At 37.5% G+C, this 23,023-nt stretch overlaps 1 pseudogene; it reads left to right on the top strand.

Annotated features, from left to right (window-relative positions):
• Window positions 1-885: 885 nt before the first annotated feature.
• Window positions 886-1,655, top strand: LOC101139314 (elongation factor 1-delta-like; annotated as a pseudogene).
• The last annotated feature ends 21,368 nt before the right edge of the window (window positions 1,656-23,023 follow it).

Here is a 23,023-nt window from a genome sequence, read left to right as displayed (position 1 = left end):
ATTTTCCTGTCTAGCCCAGGGGCACTGATCTATGAAACAAACTTTGCTTAAGAAATACACACACACAATACAATTAGTTTAACTGAGTGCTAGAAGGCATTAATTTAACAAATGATATGTAGATAATGGTCCATATTATCTACAGATCTATTAAGATCAATTATATCTAATTGTCTATCTTTTACTATAAAGATTCATGTACTTTTTCCTCCATCAGTATTTGAGGTGAATATACAAGTTTTAAGGAAGAAATAGTACCCCTCTCCAGTGGTAGCTGGTCATCAGAGCAATAGTACACTGAAATAATACCTCTGGGATTTCTCAACATAGCAGCTCAGTATATAGAAAAATATTCAAAACATTTTTCTGTAAACATTTAAATAATTTTTAAATATTATACCACGAGTATCTGAATGATAATTTTATATTTGAGAAAAAGAAGAACTTTAAAGATTTTACAGACAAGCCTCTTCCTTTGATGTAAGAGAAACAAGGCTCTGACAGATGAAATGACCTGTCCAAGGTAAAACCTGGAGCTCCTGAAGGAGCCAGAAATAGAAAACAAAGACTTCTGGTATGAGATGGATTCATCAGGCTAACTCCTGTTGAGATCTCAGAATGTTTTCATTCTCTTTTAAAAATCTTACTTTATTCCCAGCAGTTTATGTTTATAAAAGCAGTCTTTAGTGGATTATTTCCTCACCAACTCTCTGAAATACAAACTTTTATTTGCAAACTGCAGGATTTTCTTTTAAATAAAAAAGGTACTTTCTGTTGAAGGCTTAAGGGTTTTGTACATTATGAAAGAGCAACTTCGCCCTTAGGCGTCCTGCGTCTACCGATTCCTCATTTCTGGTAGCCGCATTCTTGGCAGGCGTCAGAAAAATGGCTACAAACTTCCTAGCACATGAGAAGATCTGGCTCGATAAATTCAAATATGAAGATACAGAAAGGAAATTCTACGAGCAGATGAATGGGCCTGTGGCCAGCGCCTCCCGCCAGAGCTCGGCCCCAGGGAAGACCACAGCGAGCTCGTCCTCCGGATCGCCAGCCTGAAAGTGGGGAACCAGAGCCTGCGCGGCGTGGTGCAGGAGCTGCAGCAGGCGGTCTCCAACCTGGAGGCCCGGCTGAACATGCCGGAGAAGAGAGAAGAGCTCGCCTGGCCATGGTCCACAGTCCCGCAGACACAGCACGTGTCTCCCATGCGCCAAGTGGAGCGCCCCCCCCCCGCCCCCCAACTACGCCCCCGGCCAAGAAGCAGAGGATAACGAGGACGATGACATTGATCTGTTGGCAGCAACAACAAGGAGGAAGACAAGGAGGCAAGGCGGCTGCGGGAGGAGTGGCTGCGGCTGTATGCCAAGAAGGCCAAGAATCCCTCGCTGGTGGCCAAGTCCTCCATCCTGCTGGACATCAAGCCTTGGGACAATGAGACGGACATGACCCAGCTGGAGGCATGTGTGCGCTCCATCCAGCTGGATGGGCTAGTGAGTGGGGCCTCCAAGCTGGCGCCCGTGGGCTATGGTATCCGGAAGATGCAGATTCAGTGTGTGGTGGAGGACGACAAAGTGGGGACAGACTTGCTGGAGGAGGAGATCACCAAGTTTGAGGAGCATGTGCAGAGTGTCGACATCGCAGCTTTGAACAAGATCTGAACCCTGAATGTGTGTGTGAGGCGCTGCCACGATTAAAAACAGACTGGCAAAAACAAAAAAACAAAAAACAAACAACAACAACAAAAAAGAAAAGAAAAGAAAAGAAAGAATGACTTCGAATTTGGAAATTTATTTTAGAAATTTAGAAATATTCGTTGGCTTATATGTCACTTGAAACTTAATTTGCCATTCAAGATGTTCATTCATTTAGGAGCACTTCATTCATTTCAGAAGTTCAGCCAGGTGCAATGTGTAATCCCAGCACTTCGAGAGGCTGAGGTGGGTGGATCACCCGAGCCCAGGAGTTAGAGATCAGCTTGGGCAACATGGACCCTCTCTCTACTAAAAATAGCCAGGTGTGGTGGCTGCGCCTGTAGTCCCAATTACTTGGGAGGTTGAGGTAAGCGGATGGCTTGAGCTGGGAGGTGGAGGTTGCAGTGAGTGAGCTGAGATCGTTCCACTGCACTCCGGCTTAGGTGACAGAGTGAGACCCTGTCTCAAAAAAAAAAAGAAAAGAAAAGAAAACCAAAAAACCAAAGTTTACATTCACGAATGAAACATTGGTGTCTGTTTTTTTCCCCCTCTCCTTTTTATCGTATTTGGTAACAAGTAGAAGATTAAAAAGTTAGTTGGGGGGACAGATCTTTTAAAATAAGAAAGCAAATGACTATTCATCTTCTTCAGGTATTTTTATAAAAAATTTAGAGAAGGAGTCCCAAATATGTACTTCTGTCAACTGACTGGGGCTCATTGGCTTGATCTGTGTAGTAGTGTTCTTTTTTTTTTAAAAAAAGTGACCATCTTAACAAATATTATGTTTAATTTCGGAAGAGTGTTCTGTTGATTATGTAGGACATTTTGTCTAGTGATTTATCAGACACTAAGCAAATATTAATGCAAGTTAATTGAGAATATTGTCTGACACATTTTAGTGCTGCAAAATTTAAAATTTGATGTTTTAAAATGCATTTATAGATGTAAATGTCTTACGATTTACTGAGAGTCTGTAGTGAGTCTAATAAACACTACAGATTTAAAGATCAAACCACAGGAGATCAACAAGGCCATCAAAAGTTCCTCAATTAACAAATATATTAATTGATCTTCCTGTATGGCCCAATTTAATTGGTATTCTCTCTGTTATAGAGTAAGCAGTGAATTACATACATACACACACACACATGCACACACACACACATACGCACACACACACAACGAACTAGCCTAGTGTTCTATCGAGATATATGCACAAGTGATTGATTTAAACTGAATAATTGTCAGCCCCTTCCCTATGTAGAGTATCTCTAGCCATTGTTTAGTGCCAGTAGCTGCTTTCCATGGGATACAGCTTTGTATGGAAACCTCTAGTCTAAAAGTTATCATGATGCTTTTTATTATGATCACAAAGTATTTAATTGCACAGGCAATTTAGAAAACAGAGTCTAAGTCAAGACAGATAATAATGTAAGACAACACTGATGTGGGAAACAGAACATATACAAACAACAAAATAATAAGCAACGAATCATTATAAAGATAAAACTTGGTAGTTTCATTGTATTCCTGTTCAGGGTAAATGCATTTTGGACAACTCACCTTTTATTGCTGAATGCTTCATAGGGCCATCAGGTGATATCATTTCCTCACTGAGCTTTAATTACTCCAGAGATTATACTTTCTTTGCACTGCATCTTTGGAAAAAGAGGTGTGATGGAGTGGAGAATATACTGAAAAATAAGAAAATACAAGAGTTCTTTCTGTACAACCTCACTTGAGCCAATTGTTTGAACAGCACATATACACAGCTAATTACCAAAGAACTTCTCCCTCTTTATACAATAAGGATGTCTATAATCGACAAGCAGTTCTTGATTTCTTTAAAGAGCTAATTAAAAATATAAGAACAAAAATCTTTTGGAAAAGGACAAATAAGACAAAGAAATATATACTAACGGAAATAGTAGTAGCAATGATGATAATAACAATAAACAGCCTTTCCTTTTAAATCTTACTGTGATATCAAACTTCTCATGTTTTTGTAAAAAATCCTTTGGCACTTATCAACAAATCTGTGTTCCAAGAAGAAAAGAATAATCTGGGCAATTTTCAGGTATTTGTATATTACTATGACAATAGGTTATCAAAGAGAGAGGAAACTAGGTAGGAATTCAACTTTTTTCTTGGAATGTTTTCTGAAAAAGACTAATATATTTTAGTACTTAAAGCCCGGAATGACAGAGTCAAACAAAATATATCAATATGAAAACTGGTAAACATTTTAAAGGCTATTATTCTGTGATAGTGAACACCTTAGATTTGTGTGTGTGTGTGTGTGTGTGTGTGTGCTACTCAAGAGGAAACAAAATAATTATGATTATAAAATGAAAAGTTTGCCCTGAAATAAGGATTGTAACAGTTATAAGTTGCTAAGTTTTGCTCAAATTAGTCTCAATTCTGCTTTAGTGCAACATAGGGATTGCTAAAAATCTCTGTGCGATGCAAAAGAACACAATAAAAATCATAGGCCTCCGGGCATAATACTCAAAACATTTGTCGGTGGAACATTTTTAAAAAGAAGCAGCTAATAAATGGTAGCATAGTTTTACATTCATTAAATGATTAAAAAATACATAAATACTTCAAGCAATATGGCACTTTATCTTGAAAACCACCTGAAGTTAGTTTGTGGAAGAGTTGCAGCTTGTATTAATAACAGTGAAGTGGTGGAAATGGACAAGAAGTTGTAATAGTAGATGTGCATGGGTCTGGGCCACTGATTGTCCTTGTGAGGTGTGTGTGTGTTTTATGTGTTCCTATGAGACTCAGCTCAGCTGTGCATGGTTCCTGCATTCACCTAGTTGGTCTAGCAGATGAAGTACTGCACAAATAAATGCAAAATTTGCCTTATGCTTAATTTGTTTCCCAATATATTAATTGCATTGAAACAAATTCCCATTTTAAAAATCATTATAGCAGAACTGACTGTCCTATGTTGGTTGTATTCAAGGTTTTATTGATATTTACCAGAATATAGTAAGAAAATAATTTATCTGAGGCTCAGTTGTCTGGCCAGACAAAATCTCAAATAGCAAGTAAATGAAAGTAAATGGACCTGTCAAGCCCATATGTAAACCACAGTATAATAGTGCAAATAAGCATCAAACCAGTGGTTTCTCAACTTCAGCATGATCAGAATCAATGGCAGTGTTCATTAAAACTCAGATTTGCCCTATCCCCAGAGTTTCTGTTTCAATATTTGCATTTCTAAACATTTCCAGGAGATGCTGATGCTGCTGGCCTGGGAGAAGGAGCCACTGATTAGAACTGATTGAGAGCCACTCGGTTAGACCACACTAACTATTGCTGAAAGCAGTTTATGACACTGTCTCAGACCCACACAAGGAAGAAAATATGTTTCCATCATGGTTACCAATGAGAATGTGATTTGCTCTTCAAAAAGATCCCAATAACCTTCCTCCAACTTTCTCTGCTCCATTGCTAGTTGTAAAACAGACAACAAAAAGGTAAAGACAAATTTAATATTTAGGTTCAGTGAAATGTGGTGGGCATTTTGATTACCTCCAAACAAGTCTTTGTCACTCTTCATTGTATAGAAACCGTGCATTTGTTGGAAGAGTTGACCTCTTCCAGGGGTGCACCTTGATTAGAATAAATCAGGTTAATCTCATTTACCCCAAGCATCCATGATTGATTCCTTCAGAGAAAAATTTAGAACTTCAATTCAATGGCTTGAGAAGCAATTCTCTCTTTCTTTTCTATAAACCTGAATGGAGAAACGGGTCACTTCAGAAGTTGCTGGCAGCCGTTTTATAACCATAGGACAAGCCAGACTTAGGGCAAAGCTACAACTGCAAAACCAGAGCCAAAAGAATAGCAGAGAAACAGAGCCAGATTATTCACTGATCAAAAGCTGAAGCCCACAATACCACGAAAACTTTAATCACTTTCACTTTTTAAGCCAATTTGAGTTGGGTTCTCTGCTGCTTTAACCAAAAATAAAACAAACAAAAGAGAAAACAAACTCCTACTTAAACAGGAAGAGATAAAGCCAAGAAGAGAGGAGAGCTAGTAAATAAATCAAGCAACAAGCGTATTGGAGGGATCCACAGTCTCCATAGAAATCTATTGATAAGCTTTCTACTTAAGGTGAACTTTAGCTATTTGTAGATGCAAGGACTAACCAAGGTCTTGCTAATAAGAGTTCTGGAACCAAGTATCAGCAGTTCCAGGTAGTAAAGCCTGGATAAACCACCAAAGGGATCAAAAGACTCAAAACTGTGAGGCTGCAAAGCATTTAGAACAATTACATATGGAAACTAATCCCACAACCCCCTAGTAAGACCTCCAGTATCTATACAGAAAAAATGAATGTAGTCCCCATTCCTAAGTTCAGTTAGTCGTTCTTTTTTTTTTTTTTTTTTTTTTTTTTAGATGGAGCCTCACTCTATTACCCAGATTGGAGTGCTGTGGTGCAATCTCAGCTCACTGCAACCTCCACCTCCTGGGTTCAAGTGATTCTCATGCCTCAGCCTCCCGAGTAGCTGGGAATACAGGTATGTGCCACCACGCCTGACTAATTTTTGTATTTTTTAGTACTGAAAGGGTTTCTTCATGTTGGCCAGGCTGGTCTCAAACTCCTAGCCTCAAGCGATCCGCCTACCTTGACCTCTGAAAGTACCAGGATTACAGGTGTGAGCCACCACACCTGGCCCACTTAGTCATTCTTAATGTCTTTTGGTCAACTTCATAAAGCCTCAAGTACAAGAATCTTTCTAACCTATTGTCACATACAGACACCTGGACTGAGGAGATCCTACCTATCACAATGGAGATTTGGGACAAAGAGTGGACAAAACTAGTCAGACACTTAACTTCCACCCAACTTTCAAAATCCCACCTTAACCAGACTTACTTTTGACTGGATGTACTCTATTCTCCCCAAGAGAAAACAAACAAAAAACAGAGTCATGGGAAGTAACAGACTTTTCAAAAACATAGATTTGATTTGTCAGTTTGCCTATCAGAAGAGAAATTCTTTTGCCGTCGTTTGGTGTTAGTGCAAATTAAACCCGGTTAACCAAATGCTAAGTAGAAAGAGCATGATCTTGGGAGTAAGATAAAACTGAATTTGAAATCCCACCTCTGTTATTTGCTTTTCAGCAAATACTATCTTTCTTGAGTAGCAGATTGCTCATCTGTAAAATGGGGATAATATATAATTTATAGAGAGTTTTCGTGTGACAATTTAAGAAGATAGTATGTGGAAAGCACCTCAGTGCCTACTACATAATAGATTCACAATATATGAAAATTTCCTATCTATCCGTTACTGTAAATACATCAATGACCCCCTAGAACAAAATACAAAAAGCTATATTTAGGCTATATTTAGCTCAGGCTTTTGGTGGAAGAAGACACTCTGAATCCTATTGTCCATAGGAGCTTTGCAGTCATTGCTGTATTGGAGGGGTTGTCATCTTGAGAGTATCCCAAGCAGTACTAGGCAGAGCACCCTTCACTGGGGAATCCCCTGGCAAAGGAAACCATAATAATAGCCAGGACAAGGTTCAGGTATATACAAAAGGGATAGCAATGAGTTCTCCAGAAAGCAGATTCCTATACAAAGTGTTTCCTATTAACAAAAAGGCAGAAGCTTTTGATGGGCCACTTGAACCCGTTGATTTCTGACAAACAGCTTTCACATTTGGCAGCAGGACATGAAACCTGAGGGCAGAGTGTATCCATGAAAAGTAAGTCATCAAACAATGAAACTGCAGGAAAATTATATGGCATTCTAGGACTCATTTATCAACACTGTCTCCTGGAATACTTCTACGAGGCTGTTGAAATTGTGGTCCAATTTACTTCTGCTTGCCAAATAGTAATAATCACAAACTGCTGAGTTTAAGAAGAAAAGGGAGACCTTAACGGCTTTTGCATATACCATTCCTGCTGTCTTTTATGTAATAAAACCCTCACTATTGAAAGCTCTATCTGTCAAAAATAATGTACATTTCCAGCTCTGTATTTACAAGATATGTATTATATATACAAGGAGGGGTGCTAGAGCTCTGTTTTGTTTTGTTTTTCTAGTTGTTTTAACCTTATTTTGGAAGCTGAAATGTACTTTTTAAAACCTTGTCTGAATGACAGGTTGACTTAAGAAAATTGTAGAAAATACTCTGAAAAGCAGAATGTGTCAGGTAATAGTTTTATGATTTTACTGCCTGCCACTGTCACCTCATTGTTCAAACTGTATACCTGGGTGTTATTTAGGATATATAATGTTATGAGAAAAATTAACTTCATGGGAAATTAATTTATAAAGCATTTAAAAATCCCTATTATATTTATAATAAATTTTTAGAATTCCATTTGCCTATAAGAATATAGAAAGATTAAAGAAAATATTTGTGTTCAGCTTCCACAGTTGATTTTTTCAATGAACGTAGTTGGATTTTCAGTTCTACCATTACCAGCTAGGTAAATCTGGGCAGATAATGCAACAATTCCACATCATCAGGTACGAAGATTAGAGAGGAATCAGTAATTACCACACAGATCATTTTGAAGAACAAATAAAATAATAAATATAAAAATTTTTCCAAATTTAAAAGTACTAAGGCAGTTTTGGAATTTTTAAATATTCTAAACTCAAGTATTTGCTACTTACACCTCTGGGATCTTGATAAGTAATTTACTCTGTCTAAACCCAAGTTCTGCATCTGCACACTACAAAAAAAACAATAATAATGCCTATCCTATGTATCTTAAAAGTTATTGTGAAATTCCAATGAGACTGTATTCTCTAAAAGAGCATTGTCAACTGTAAAATCTTATAAAACCCTTAATGAATAGGCATTCTTGTTATTATGAAATATACTTTGAAAAAGCCCTGGGGCCGGGCACGGTGGCTCACGCCTGTAATCCCAGCATTTTTGGAGGCCAAGGCAAGCGGATTGCCTGAGGTCAGGAATTCAAGACCAGCCTGACCAACATGGTGAAACCATGTCTCTACTAAAAATACAAAAATTAGCTGCGCATGGTGGCAGGCACCTGTAATCCCAGCTACTCAGGAGGCTGAGGCAGGAGAATCACTTGAACCTGGAAGGTGGAGGTTGCAGTGAGCCAAGATGGTGCCATTGCACTCCAGCCTGGGCGACAAGAGCAAAACTCCATCAAAAAAAAAAAGAGAGAAACAAAGAAAAAGAAAGAAAGAAAGAAAGAAAGAAAGAAAGAAAGAAAGAAAGAAAGAAAGAAAGGAAAAGAAGGAAATGAGAAAGAGAGAAAGAGAAAGAGAAAAAGAACCCTCCCAATTACACGAACACAAATTCTTGATAGTGAGAGAGACACTTCAGTTACATGTACTGTATTATAAACTCTGTGAAGTTAGGGATTCTGACTTTTGCTTAATGATGCACCTTCAACTCTTAGAACAATGTCTGATACATAGCAGGTGTTCAATAAATATTTGTTCAATAAATGATAGTGTAAATATATAGAAAATATATTGAAGTTGATATGTTAATAGTGACAGGTTGGAAAAAGAGATAATGATCTGAATGTTATTGAGAAATCAAATGACAAGGAGAGAAAGGAATTTTTCTGGAGGGTAAGAAAATAATTTGAGAGAAGGCTGTGGATTTTTATTCCATGATTTACATTGGGAAAGAATAGCCACATTACACTTCCCTAGGGGCCAAGCAATACATTGGTTTTCTTCCACATATGTGAGAAAGGAAACTAACCAATAAAAATAAACTAGAAGCAAGCATTCAGCAAATGAGATCATTTCAATAAAGAATATGTGATGCACTTGCTCATGTTGCTACCCACTGGCCCTATACCCTACATCTTCCTCTGCCTGAACACCTAAAGTTCACTTAAGTAATCATTGTTCATACTGATGATTGAGTTCTCAAAGAAAAGGTAAATTATATTCAGTTTTGTCCTCACTAATACAGAAAAGCATGGCATAAAATGTTTTCTAAATACTCTCTACAAAAAAGAATCATTTCTTTTTTTTTCTGTTCTTTTTTTTTTTTTTTTTTTTTTTTTAAAGATTGGGCCTTGCTCTGTCACCCAGGCTGGATTGCAGTGGCATGATCATAGCTTACCACAGCCTCCAATTCCGAGGCTAGAGCAATCCTCCTGCCTCAGTTTCCTGAGTACCTGGGACTACAGGAATGGGCCACTGTGCCTGGGTACTTTTTATTTTTATTCTTTTATTTTTGTAGACACGAGGTCTCACTTTGTTGCCCAGGCTGGTCCCAAATTCCTGGGCTCAAGCGATCCTTGCATCTTAGCCTCCCAAAGTGCTGAGATTACAGGCACGAGCCACTGTGCCCAGCCAAATCATTACTTTTTAAAATTGTGACATTTACATCTCCTTTCTTTCAAACATTTTAATTAAGCATCTATTATGTGTTAGGAAATGTATATAATTCAAAGAAGAAATAAATATGCTCCATACTGTAATGGATTTTCAGTGAGAAAGATTAAACCTCTTTTTCAAAATTATTTTATCCAGTTCATCTGTATTTCTAGACCACCAATAATTGTATATCAGGTTCACTTCCTGTAAAACTAAAAACAACTAAGTTGTATTCATGAATTCTTTTCCAGCAGCTTCCAATGTATATTTTAACCAAAATATTATAATTTTTCATTTACTTTTCTTTTTCCCCAACAACTACACTGATAGTTTATTAGAAAATAAATGTATGCTTTGTTTGACTTTGTTTCTCAAATATGTAGCCTGGGTTCTGGTTATAGACATTAAATAAATGCGGAAGAAAGGAAGGAAGTGGTGAGGGAAGGGAGGAAGAAAGGAAGAAAAGAAATAAGAGAGCAACGATGCGGGGAAAGAAGGGAGGGAGGGAAGGAGATCAAATCCATGCAAATATATGTCACAGTCTACCCAAAATGACCGCATTAACTGAACCTGGATAATTTTTAATAGAACTAAATATACTGATGGCAAACTTCACTAGAGATGTAAGAGCATACAAAAGGAAAAGAAACAAGGCAATAGGGGGTAAGTTTTGAACCGGGAATTGGATCATGTCTATCTCTATGCCCAAGTTAACTTCATGTATTTTCTATGTCACAGCCTACTGAGCTGGACAGAGTCTACGTTCCTAACACAAGTCACAGCCAGGAGAACTCAGATTTCCATTGCCAAACCAAAGCAGAACCCTGTGGTTGTTACCTCAGTAGCATAAGCTGGAGGTGGGACAGCGCTAAATCATCCTCTCTTTGTGTTTACCTTTTGGCCTGAACTATCTGGATAACTGGCTTAACCTTTCATTTTGCCTAGAATGTGAAGACCTGGTAGGACTGTAAATAGAAATGTGCCCAGTCTTAACCCACAGGGCCAATCTCTTTATTATAACTCACCCCCACACTCTAAACAAACAATAAACCACTAGATAACGGCTGGGAAAAGTTCTGCCAAAATTACACACCTGCTGCTTCCAGACTTGAGAAACAGAAACTCAAAAGTGATTTACAGGAAAACAAAAGCACAAATAAAAAAAATGTAGCCTGGTGCAGTCCTACAGAGCAGGTTTTACTGGTGTCACTGCAATCTTAGTACTACATTATGTTAGTGCTCTGAGGTTCTGAGCCAAGGGCATGCCCCTCTGGAACTGGGGTGACTTCTCTCCACCGTCCTGTCCCAAGGGAGCATTTCACATTAGTATCTGTTAGGACAGCTGGAAAGATATTATTTTACCAAAATAAACTTTTGTTATTAAAAGTTATGATTGTGCCTTCAGTACAGCTCGGCATGTGGTGTGTCAGCTTTGCTATGCATTATTTTCCTATCATTACTCCAGGAAAGCTCTCTATCAGGTGACTGCCTGCAGGGTAGGAAAAAAAAAGTCTAAAAGGAGCATTATAACTTATAGCCCAGAAGATTAAAATAAGAAGAGGAAGAAAACATTAAAAAAAGAAAACAGCAAGAAAAACCTGAGATCCCATGTATCTCTGTCCCTTAGGAAAGTGTAATGTCTACCTGATTGTGTGGCTTAGTTCACATATGCAACACTTATTTTAAAGCCCACAAGAAAAGAAATTGCTGCACCCAAAGAAAATCTAAATGTACTTAAAATGTGGATGGCTATTGCCAAATTACACTCCAAAAAATGCTTTACTTTTATGACCCCTTCAGTCTTCACCAAACTGCATGTGAGTCATCCTCTGCACTGGCCGGTGTGCATCTCTGGAATGCTCTTTCTGCCCCCACCAGCCTTTCCAGGCCACACCCTTTGTCTTCCTAAAGACTTAGCTTAAATGGTCATTACTCAGAGAGACCTTTCTTGAACTTTCTGCTTGAAATACCTTTCTGCCCTCCTGGGGATCCTTATGTGATTTCTTCATCAAAATTATTACATATTGTAACTACTTAATTTATTTCCTTGCTTCCCTCTATTTCCTTCAGTAAAATTTAACCTCCCAGGAGAAAGGTACCTTCTGTCTTGTTAATCATTGCTTTTTCAATACCTAACTCACTGCTTGGCACATATTAAGTGACTGAATTATTTTGTTGAATGAATGAACGATACACACTGGTGTTAAACAGAATAGAGTTCATTTATGGGCCCTGCCATTTATATTAGTCCATTTTCACATTGCTGATAAAGGCATACCCGAGACAGGGTAATTTATAAAGAAAAAGAGGCTTAATGGACACACAGTTCCACATGGCTGGAAAGACCTCACAATCATGGCCAAAGGTGAAAGGCACATCTTACATGGCAGCAGACAAGAGAGAAAATGAGAGCCAAGCAAAAGAGGAAAACCCCTATAAAACAATCAGGTCTCCTAAGACTTATTCACTACCACAAGAACAGTATAGGGGAAACCACCCCCAGGATCTAATTATCTCCTACCAGGTCCCTCCTACAACACGTGGAATTATGGGAGCTACAATTCAAGATGAGATTTGGGTGGGGACACAGCAAAATGATATCACCCTTTGTTTACTGCATTATCTCGAGAGAGTTATCTACATCCCTCAATTATTTTGCGTTCTTTCATTTGTAAAGTAATAGCATTTCTAACCACATAGAGATTCTGTGAGCATTAGATGAAATAATATTAAAAAGCATCATGTCTAACAAAAAAGAATTGACAATGGCGATCTATGATTATTATTGTCTGAACCAGGAAGAGGGCAGGAGGATGAAGTGCACTAGTGAATTCATCTAGCCTCTTGCTGGGACTTGTATATGAGAAGTGAGGCAACTTGAGTTGTTGATTGCCGGTTTCTTGGAAGCAGAAGACCACCACCTACCCAGCCATGATTTGCGTATAGAAAGAAGAAGTTGCTAAGGATACTTCTCCCTGAAGATATTTAAGGGATAAGATTTCCACAAATTATCTTATTTAAGTCTTTCTGGATCCTGTAGTGTCTTCTTTCTGTAGCATGTCCCTACAAGGAAGCAACTGTAAAACAGTCATGAAAGGAATAGGAATTTGTGCCCAACTCCACCCTACCACCACCTTTCCTCCCATCACTACATAGCTAGAGAAGCCTAAAGGTTGGCAGAAAGATTCTGAAGCAGAGTAATGAGTTGCTCTATTGTCTTTAGGAAGGGAGCCAAGAAATTTGATGGAGGCTCGTATTTGACTTGTAACTCAGGGATATAATTACTCCATTGGAAAATGTAAAGAATTAAAAAAAAAAATTAAGGCCAGGCGTGGTGGCTCACGCCTGTAATCCCAGCACTTTTGGAGGCCAAGGCAGGTGGATCACGAAGTCAGGAGATCGAGACCATGGTAACACGGTGAAACCCCCTCTCTACTAAAAGTACAAAAAATTAGCCGGGAGTGGTGGCCGGCGCCTGTAGTCCCAGCTGCTCGGGAGGCTGAGGCAGGAGAATGGCGTGAACCTGGGAGGCGGAGCTTGCAGTGAGCCGAGATTGTGCCACTGCACTCCAACCTGGGCGACAGAGAGAGACTCCGTCTCACCAAGAGGAAAAAAAAAAAAAAAAATTAAACCTAAAACTTTCTTTCTTTTTTTTTTTGAGAAAGAGTCTCCCCCTGTCACCCAGGTTGGAGCGTAGTGGTGTGATTTCGGCTCACTGCAGCCTCCACCTCCCGTGCTCAAGTGATTCTCCTGCCTCAGCCTCCCTCCAAGTAGCTGGGACTACAGGCACATGCCACCACACCCGGCTAATTTTTGTATTTTTAGTAGAGGCGGGGTTTCATCATGTTGGCCAGGCTGATCTCAAACTGCTGACCTCAAATGATCCACCCACCTTGGCCTCCCAAAGAGCTGGGATTACAGGCATGAGCCACTGTGCCCAGCCTAAAACTTTCTAATTTATATGTAAACTACCATCATATAATTAAATTATCTTTTGGTGATGAATTCCATTATAAATCATCTAAGCAGAAATTAAAAGTGTCCCCACAAGAAGAATGTAAACTTTATTTTAATTTTGAAAAGGTATGTTCATTATCATTTAGTAACCAAAATAAGGTTAACACAAATTTTTAATTTTTATTTAGAATAACTTTAAAAATAGACCATTTTTATTGAAATTGTCTAGGAATTTGCTTAATTTTCCACTGTGGCTCTGTGGAGCTCTTATCAAACTATAGGAGGTAAGCTCTATTTCATATTCTGCTCACAGGTCTACAAGGTTCTTGATAGAGCTCAGGTAATTAAATGACATACTAAGGTCAATATTTCCACTGACAGTAGCTCTGGCTCTGCCTGAATATCCAAAGTATTTCGAGGAGGGGGTAGGTAGTGTTTGCACAGTTCTTTATGGACAGAGCACTTCAATTTTCCTTGAAGAGGCTTCTCTTGTAGTCCAAGGAGTCAACTTTTGGCTTCTGCTAAGGTGCCTCTCAGTCATAACATATCCAACATTCCTTTTTTATTATACTTATTTTGTTACACTCCTTTTATGACCCTGAAATAAAACTGATGATTAATGCAACCTACCAACACACATAATTTCAAGGGAGGAAGCAAGGAAGGGGGGAAAGGAGGGAGGGAGGATGCCCCAACCATACAATTTTAGAGCCATAATAGGAAAATAATTTAAAATAATTTACATTTCATCATGTAAGGACTTGTATACACCAGAAGATGTATAAAAGTTTCAAATGCATGTGCCTACAGGAAATGAATAAGATACAATTTGTGACAAGTGAGGTGAACTCATTTTGTAGAAGCCTAGGAAAATGAAACAACAAACATGGGCATGAACACTAGAACAACAACTGGTGTTCGAAAAAATGTATTACAGGCAGAATAATGCCCCTACCAAAAAATATCCACATCTGAATCCTTGGAACATGTGAATATATTATGTTACCTGCCAAAGAGAATTTAAGGTTGCACAGGTAGAATTAAGATTGTTAATTGGCTGACCTTAAAAAGAAAGATTTTTCTGGATTGTCTGGGTGGGCCCCATGTAATCACGAGGATCATTAAAAGTGGAAGACAGACCCAGAGCCAGAGAAAGAAATGCGGAGAGAGAAGCCAGGTGAGAGTGCTGCAGATGAGAGAAGGGCACCGCTTACCTTTGCTGGCTTTGTGGATGAAGGAGGCCACGCATTAAGGCATGCTGGCAGCCTCCAGAGGAAACACCAGGAAACAGATTCATCCCTAGAGCCTCTAGAAAGGAACATTGTCCTGTCAAAACCTTGATTTTAGCCCAGTGAGACCTGTGTCAGACTTCTCAACTGTAGAACTATCAGGTCGTAAATGTTTGCTGTTTCAAGCCAAGTTTGTGAATATTTGTTACAGCAGCAATAAAAAGAATTGACGCAATAAGTAAAACAGACTAGTATTACTTCTGTGATAAAAGAAAGTGGGATATAACCTTAATTGAAGTAGGGGTGATAAGTCAAGACAAACGACAAAGTGACATAGGGGAGGAAAATGAAATATAATACCCTCACAAATGAGCTGAGCTTTATAAAGTCAAAATATTTCCTTATGTCACTGCATGGAATGAGACAGTAACATATCATGACAGAAGGCATATCTCATCTCTGGAAAGCCTGCTACTTGTCAAAGCATATATTAGGCTTTGGTGCTTAAATCTTGAAGTATATCTATTGAAGAAAGGATGAATTAAGAGCAAATATAAAATATACAAACAGCCCAACTATAAAATAAGAATCTGTAGAGAAATTGTAAAATTATCCTCCAGGACATTTATCTGAGTTAGTTTGAAAAAGATTGCCAACTCCAAATTATATAATTTATATAAATAATATAAATTATATAAATTATATAAATAATTTCACTCTGCTCTTTTCACAGCAGATTAATTTATCAATGGATTCCAGAATAAATAAAAAATACATAGGTTAAAAAATATGAAATATTTTTAAAGCATCCCTGACTTTGCTGTTTCACTGTTAATTTAATGGTATTCTAAATCTGTTAAAAATGAGCCACGAATCTCCTATTTAGCATATTTATATGCAACAGCTACAAGTGTAGACCAACACAAGTGACTTGTTGAGATGACTCAAATACCAGGGCCAGAACTGGGGTAAACCTAGGAAGCTCCTGGGACAAAAATACATAAACAGGTATTTACATGATTCCACAGGTGGTTGATTCCTTGAATTTTGCACCTTGGTTGCCTCACTTGCCTCACCCTAATTCATGCACTGTTAACATAGTTAATGTGACATTGTGATGTCATTTTCCAAAATGGTGAAACACTGTTTATAAAATTTCAAACAAAGTGTGCTTTATTTGCACCGAAGCTACAAGCTTAGAAAATTCTTGAAATGTTCTTAATTTCTAGTAATTTATTGTTTTTGTTACCAACTTTTAACTTAATTGTCTTGTGAAAGAGCATGGCTTTTTAAGGGCCTATTATATGCTTTCTGTGTCTTCAATAGAACAATGTGTATCCTGCAATTGTGGTATGCAGAATTCTACGTGTGTTGATTAAGTCAACTTTGTTGATTTTATTTTCATCTCTTTTATATACTGGCTTTTATTTTCTTCACTTTGACCAACTAAAAATTAAAGGGGTGTGTTAAAATTTCTCATTTTGATGTTGGATTTATCAGTTTATTTCTATAGCATTTTAATGGACTTTTGCTTCATATAATTGGAAACTATTGTATTAAGTATAAGCATGTTTTAAAAGCCTATATCATTATGGTGTGCTCCTCTTTATCTCTAATTATTCAATGTTATTTTATCTGGTCCTAACATACCTACACCTGCTTTTCTTAATCGACATTATATCCAACCTTTGATTGTTATTATGTTTTAGCTGAGCCTTTTTCTATCTTATTAGAGCCTACTTCCAGCAATATTTTACCACTTCACATATAACACTCTTATGCTCTTATATTTCCATGTGTTCCCTCTCCACCTTTATGCAATTGATGACATGCATTTTAATTATGGCTATGTTATAAATCCCCCAAAAGCATGGTATAACTTTTCAAACCATCAATTATCTTTTGAAGAGATATTGATGAGAAGAAAAATTATTTTATATGTACCTACAGTGTTATTTGTGGTTTTCTTCATTCTTGTGACTAGATAATCTGAAAAATCTGTATTTTCACATTATTTTTGAAATATATTTTTGCTAATCATAGAACACCTGGTGCACACGTTTATTTTTTCCCATAATTCTTTAATGATGCTGCTCTACTATCCTCTCACATTTGCCAATGCAAAGTCTCCTAGCATCCTTATCTTTGTTTCTCAGTTGTAATATATTTTTTTGCTCTGATTTCTTTTAAGATTTTCTCTTTATCACTTACTTTAAGCAAGTTAATTATATGTAGGTTTAGGCCTTTTTTTTTTTTTTTTTTTTTTGAGATAGAGTCTCACTCTGTCACCCAGGCTGGAGTGCAGTGGCAAGATCTTGGCTCACTGCAAACTCTGCCTCCCGGGTTCAAGCGATTCTCCTGCCTCAGCGTCCCGAGTAGCTGGGATTACAGGTGACCTCCACCAGGCCCAGCTAATTTTTATATTTTAGTACAAACAAGGTTTCACCATGTTTGTGAGGCTGGTCTCGAACTCCTGACTTCAAATGATCCACCCCCATCAGCCTCCCAAAGTGCTGGGATTACAGGTGTGAGCCACTGTGCCCGGCCAGGTTTATGTCTCTTATACCTCGAGTTCATTGCTTTTCTTTGAACTTGTGGGTTTGCAGCTTTCATTAGATTTGGAAAATTTTTGGCCATTGTTTCTTCAACCATTTCTGTGCTCCTGCTCCTTCAGAGACTACAATTACACGTCCATTAGAAAACTTGAAATTGTCTCAGAGCTAACACACGGTTCATTTTCCTTTTAAGTCTTTTTTTCCACTTCTTTCATTTTGGATAATTTATATTGCAAAGCCTATAAATTCACTAAACTTTTGGTTTTTTCTTCAGTGCTTGGTCTGCTGTTAATACTACTTAATGTGTTTTTCATCTCTGACACTGTAGTTTTCATCCCTAAAAGTTCTATTTGGTTCTCTTGTATTTTCCAGTTCTCTTAATATAATGTTCAATCTTTCTTCTGCTATTTTTAGCATGTAGAGTTTAAGTATTTTAATATTCTTGTCTGGTAATTACTACATCTTTATCCATTCTGATTGGTTTATCAGTTCTGATTGATTGATCAATTTTGATGAACTGATTTTTTTTTTTTTTTAGATGGAGTCTCACTCTGTTGTCCAGGCTGGAGTGCAGTGGCGCAATCTCTGCTCACTGCAAGCTCCACCTCCTGGGTTCACGCTATTAGATGCCAGGAATCGTTAATTCTACCTTGTTGGATGTTGAATATTTTGTATTCTAAAAGTATCATGAGTTTTTCTGAAATGCAGTTAAGTTACTTGAAATAGTTTGACCATTTGGTGTCCTGCTTTTAAGACTTATTAAGCAAGAACAGCACCACGTTTGGTCTAGGATTAATTATTCCCCACTGCCAAGACAAGATCCCTTACCCAAAGCCCTGTGAATTGTGTGGTTTACCAGTCTGCCTCGTGGGGAACAAGCACTTTCCCCCATTCTGGGTGAGTGCTGAGTCCTGTTTCCTTTAATCATTTTGGGTAGTTGATAATTGATCCCTCAATTATGATTGAGGTTTTTTCCTTCAAATACATGCACTGATCAGTAATTTGCTGAATATTAAAGGGCAATTTTTCTGTAGTTGTCCAGAGTTTTATCTCTGTGTGGCTCTCTCTCCTTTGGTGCTTGAGTTGCCATGTTAACCTTAGCTGCATTCTTTTTCCTGTATTCTTAGCTTCATCTCCTTCACTCAGGGAGTCCACTGGTCTCCACTTGGGTTTCCCCTTCTGATGGCCTGGAAATTCTCTTGAGTAAAATCAGAGGGCTCACCTCATTTGTTTCCTGTCTGCCAGGGATCACGGTTCTGTGTTGCTTGATGCCAATGCCTTGAAAGCTGTTCTTTCCTATATTTACCCAGTTTTTCAGTTGTTTCAGATATAAGCGTAAATCTGGTTTCTGTTGCTCCATGTTGGGCACAAGTGAAGTCCACATACTTTTTAAACAATATGTATCTGGCTTTTTTTAATACTCAGTTTTTCAATATTGGACTTTACATTGGTGAATCTAGTCTACTTACATTAATCATTATTACTGGTATACTTGGACATGTTTCTCCAACCTTAAATTATTTTTTGTTTATGTTTACCTTTTCTATTTCTTTTTAATGCTGTCTCCTAAAAAAAAATGTTACTCCCTATTGAGGCAAGAAATTGGCCAATTCTTAAATTCCTTAGTTCTCCACAAAAATCCCCATGACTTTTTTTTCCAGACTTTTAATTGTGGATTATTATGAATATTTTTCCTCTTTTTATTTGACTTTAAATAAATGGCCAAGACAAGAACAAACTTTGCGGATCTATTCAATCACCTTTTATACAGCTATCTTTTGCAGCATCTCTTGGATTTTTCTTTCCTCTGACTTTATCCAAAACTGTTGTCTATGCGAGTTTCTGCATGGCAAACCTCTTGGGACTTTCTATGCTTCCAAAACCTTTCCTTATGCTGACATATTTGAAGACGGTTTGGCTTGATGGGAAATTCTATATTTTAAATTATTTTCCTTCAGAACTTATAAAATATCCCTTTGTCATCTTCTTGCATATAGTATTTACTGTTGAAAAACCTAATGTCTGTCTTACTTTAGATTCTTTGTTGGTCTTCTGACCTGGAAACCTTCATATGTGTATATGGTATGAATTTGGCTATCCACTCCTTTTTTTAATCTTTCAAATATCTTCCCTAGTTTTAAATTCACAATCTGTCTTACTATTTCTGCTATATGGACATCTATAATTTTTAACAGAATATTGTTTGGAAATGGCTGTGCTCCTTAAATGTCCTGTTGTATTGTTCTACGAGCTCTTTTTCACTGGGACTGGGTCCCAAGCTTTGCTGCTCATTAGAACAAGCTGCACAACATTTTAAAAATCCTAAAGCCAGGTCCCACTCCATAGAAATTAAATCGGCATGTCTAGGAGTAGGAGCCAGGTATCAGTGTTTGTTAAAGATGTCCAAGTGATTCCAATGGGCTATAAAATTTAGAAACCGCTTCTCTAGGAGTATCAGCCACATGGTCAGGCAATGTGTATTTTCGAATGTGTCAGCCCAATGTGTCTGACAGTGCAAGTAGAGGATTGATGACTCTTAAGATAAAGAGCCAGAAATACCAAAATAGCCTTTCGCTTCCCCACCACCTAAATCACAGGTCAAGTCTTCACTTTCCACTCTTTACTGTCCTAAGTAGAGTCAGCATTTGAAGGACATACACCTTAGATTATAAGTCCCTAGTCCTAGGTTGTGAGAGAACCATTTCAGAATCACCAGGGCATACCCTAAAGCAATTAAATCAGAAGCCATTAGAATGAGACCTAGGCATTAGTATTTCTTAAAGTTCCATTGATAATGTCACTGTGCAGTAAGACTGAGTAACACTCTCCCAAGAATTTGGAGAATGAGAGGCAGAGACACATCTGCTTGAGGTCAGATTTTCTCCATCTGTTTTTCTTAGCTCCTCAGAAGGAAAGAACCCCTTTAGTGCCAGAATTTACTCCTGAGATACTGGGTTAAGAATTCTGAGTGGGGATTTGGAACAGGTACTGTGTGTCACAAGATAATGGGAGTAAGCAGAGCAAGAACAGGACTCCAACTGTACTCTTTTTATTTTATTCTCTAACTGTTTTGTGGAGTGGCATCCTATCCAAGCGAAAGTCGCCTTCACACACACACATGCACAAACACACACACACACACTCACATCCTAAAAAATTGTTCAGAGGGCAACAGTGTGAGAATACCCTGGGTTTTTATCACAATGCTCTTCACTGACCTATTCTACTTCCTAAAGTTTAAAAATAGAAGATGGATCTAGCAGTTGGGCAAGGAATTAGTTGGGTTGAAATTAGCATCAAAATCAGTGCATATTAAAATGATTCCAAAAATAAATAAAATCAAAGCTTTTCCAAAAAATAAATAAAATCAAAGCTTTGTACATTATAAAAAAACAGAATTGAGCTCTGAGTTCAGAGGAGATTCTCATGTCTTTGAACATTTTGTGGGGCATTTGAAAGTCGTGTAAAATGTGGGACAAATAATTTTGTTATATAGAACTGCCCTGGACATTGTAGGAAATTAATCATCCCTGGTTCCTGCTCTTCCCCCAAATAATAATAATATATTGTGTCAAAATGTAAAGAGTGTCAAAAGCTCTGATAAATGTGAACCCTTTTCTAAAAGCCACTGAAAGGTGTTAAAGATTTTTAAAGAAGAAAGATGCAAGGTTCTATGGAACAGTAGTAAACTGGACTGTTTCTTAAGGGAGTCAGTTTCTTAAGGGAGTTTCTTAAGTTTCTTAAGTCAGTTTCTTAAGGGAGGCAACATTTGGTATCAGTTTACTAATACCAGAAATTAATGAGGAACATGGAAAATAGTAGACAATAAATATATTGGTAGACAGGTGATGAGTGAAGAGGAAGAGAGAGACAGAATATAGATGGCAGGGATACCATTTGGGGGCAAATGTAATTATTTAGTTAATTGTTAAATAAGGCCCAAACTAAAATAATAATAGTAGAATAATGAGAACAGGACAGATGAGAAAAATTTTTTAAAAGTAATCAATAGATCCTGTGAAATAGTGCAATGCTGTAGCTAGAACATTAATTCTGTTGCCCAGATAATCACTGACTTAGGCAATAATTCCTTTTAAGCCGAAAGAAGGCACAGTAAAACAAAAAGTTCTAAGATAAAGCAACTAAATTGTTTGTACAAGGTATTCATAGTTTCTCAAACATGTCTCTGTTTTTACATCATACAGGAGCACACTCACATATACGACAAAACATTAATAATTACCTGTTAAATTTGTATATATATAAACAAGGCTTTATCTCATTCACATAATCAAGCTACTAAAATCCTCAACACTTGCAGTTTCAACAATGAATCTGTTGTTAGCCATTATTGAATGAGCAGTATTTATTGTACATTTATAACAATTTTGAGTTGTTTTCCTAATTTTACACTTTACAGGTGTAGATATTGCCAATTCTCTTTAGACTGATCATGCTTTAAAAACAGGCACTGCTGGGCAGAGTGCCTCATGCCTGTAGTCCCAGCTCCTTGGGAGGCTGAGTTGGGAAGATCACTTGAGCTCCAAGGTTGGAGGCCACAGTGATTTTTGATGGTGCCACGAAACTCCAGCCTTCATGACAGAGTGAGACCCCGTCTCAAAAACAAAAAACAAAAAACAAACAATAGGTGCACATATACGTCATTAATTACCAAAATCAATAACATGTATATTTAAAGGAAAGTTTAGGATGTGTCAAAAGAGTTTGAAGGATCTTGGATATAAAGGATATTTCTTTATAATGTAGAATAATGTAGAAATGAGTTGAGTAAATGTAACAGTTTGAGAGAACAAAATCATTGGAGAATGGGAGATTAGTGGATTAGGAAAAAATAGGGAAATGTCAAGAAAATTAAAGACAAGGAGGTGATAGATATCAGAGCAAAGAAGAGGAAGCTCTTAACAATCACTGAGAGACAAGTGCGAAGACTGGATGTAGTTTAGAAAGAAAAGCAGAGAGGATTATAGGCAGCTCGAAAAAAAAAAAAAGAGAGAGATAAACAAGAATGAGCAGAAGGCTGGTCTTGATTGGTGGTAATTTGTACAACCTGTAGAAGGATGTAAAGGATATGGGCTTACTGAGGAAAAAAAAAATTAAACATAAAAAATTAGTGAAAAGAAAAGATGTAACCAAAGAGAGTTTAGTAAAATTAATGTTATTGTGTAGAAGTTATTGAGGGAAGCAACGGAATGGGCAGTGTGCTAGAGAAAT

This window comes from Gorilla gorilla, chromosome 5 (assembly GCF_029281585.2).
Source record: "Gorilla gorilla gorilla isolate KB3781 chromosome 5, NHGRI_mGorGor1-v2.1_pri, whole genome shotgun sequence".
NCBI classification, from domain to species: domain Eukaryota; kingdom Metazoa; phylum Chordata; class Mammalia; order Primates; family Hominidae; genus Gorilla; species Gorilla gorilla.
Note: the sequence above shows the minus strand (reverse complement) of the source record. Positions and strands in the feature narration are given on the sequence as shown.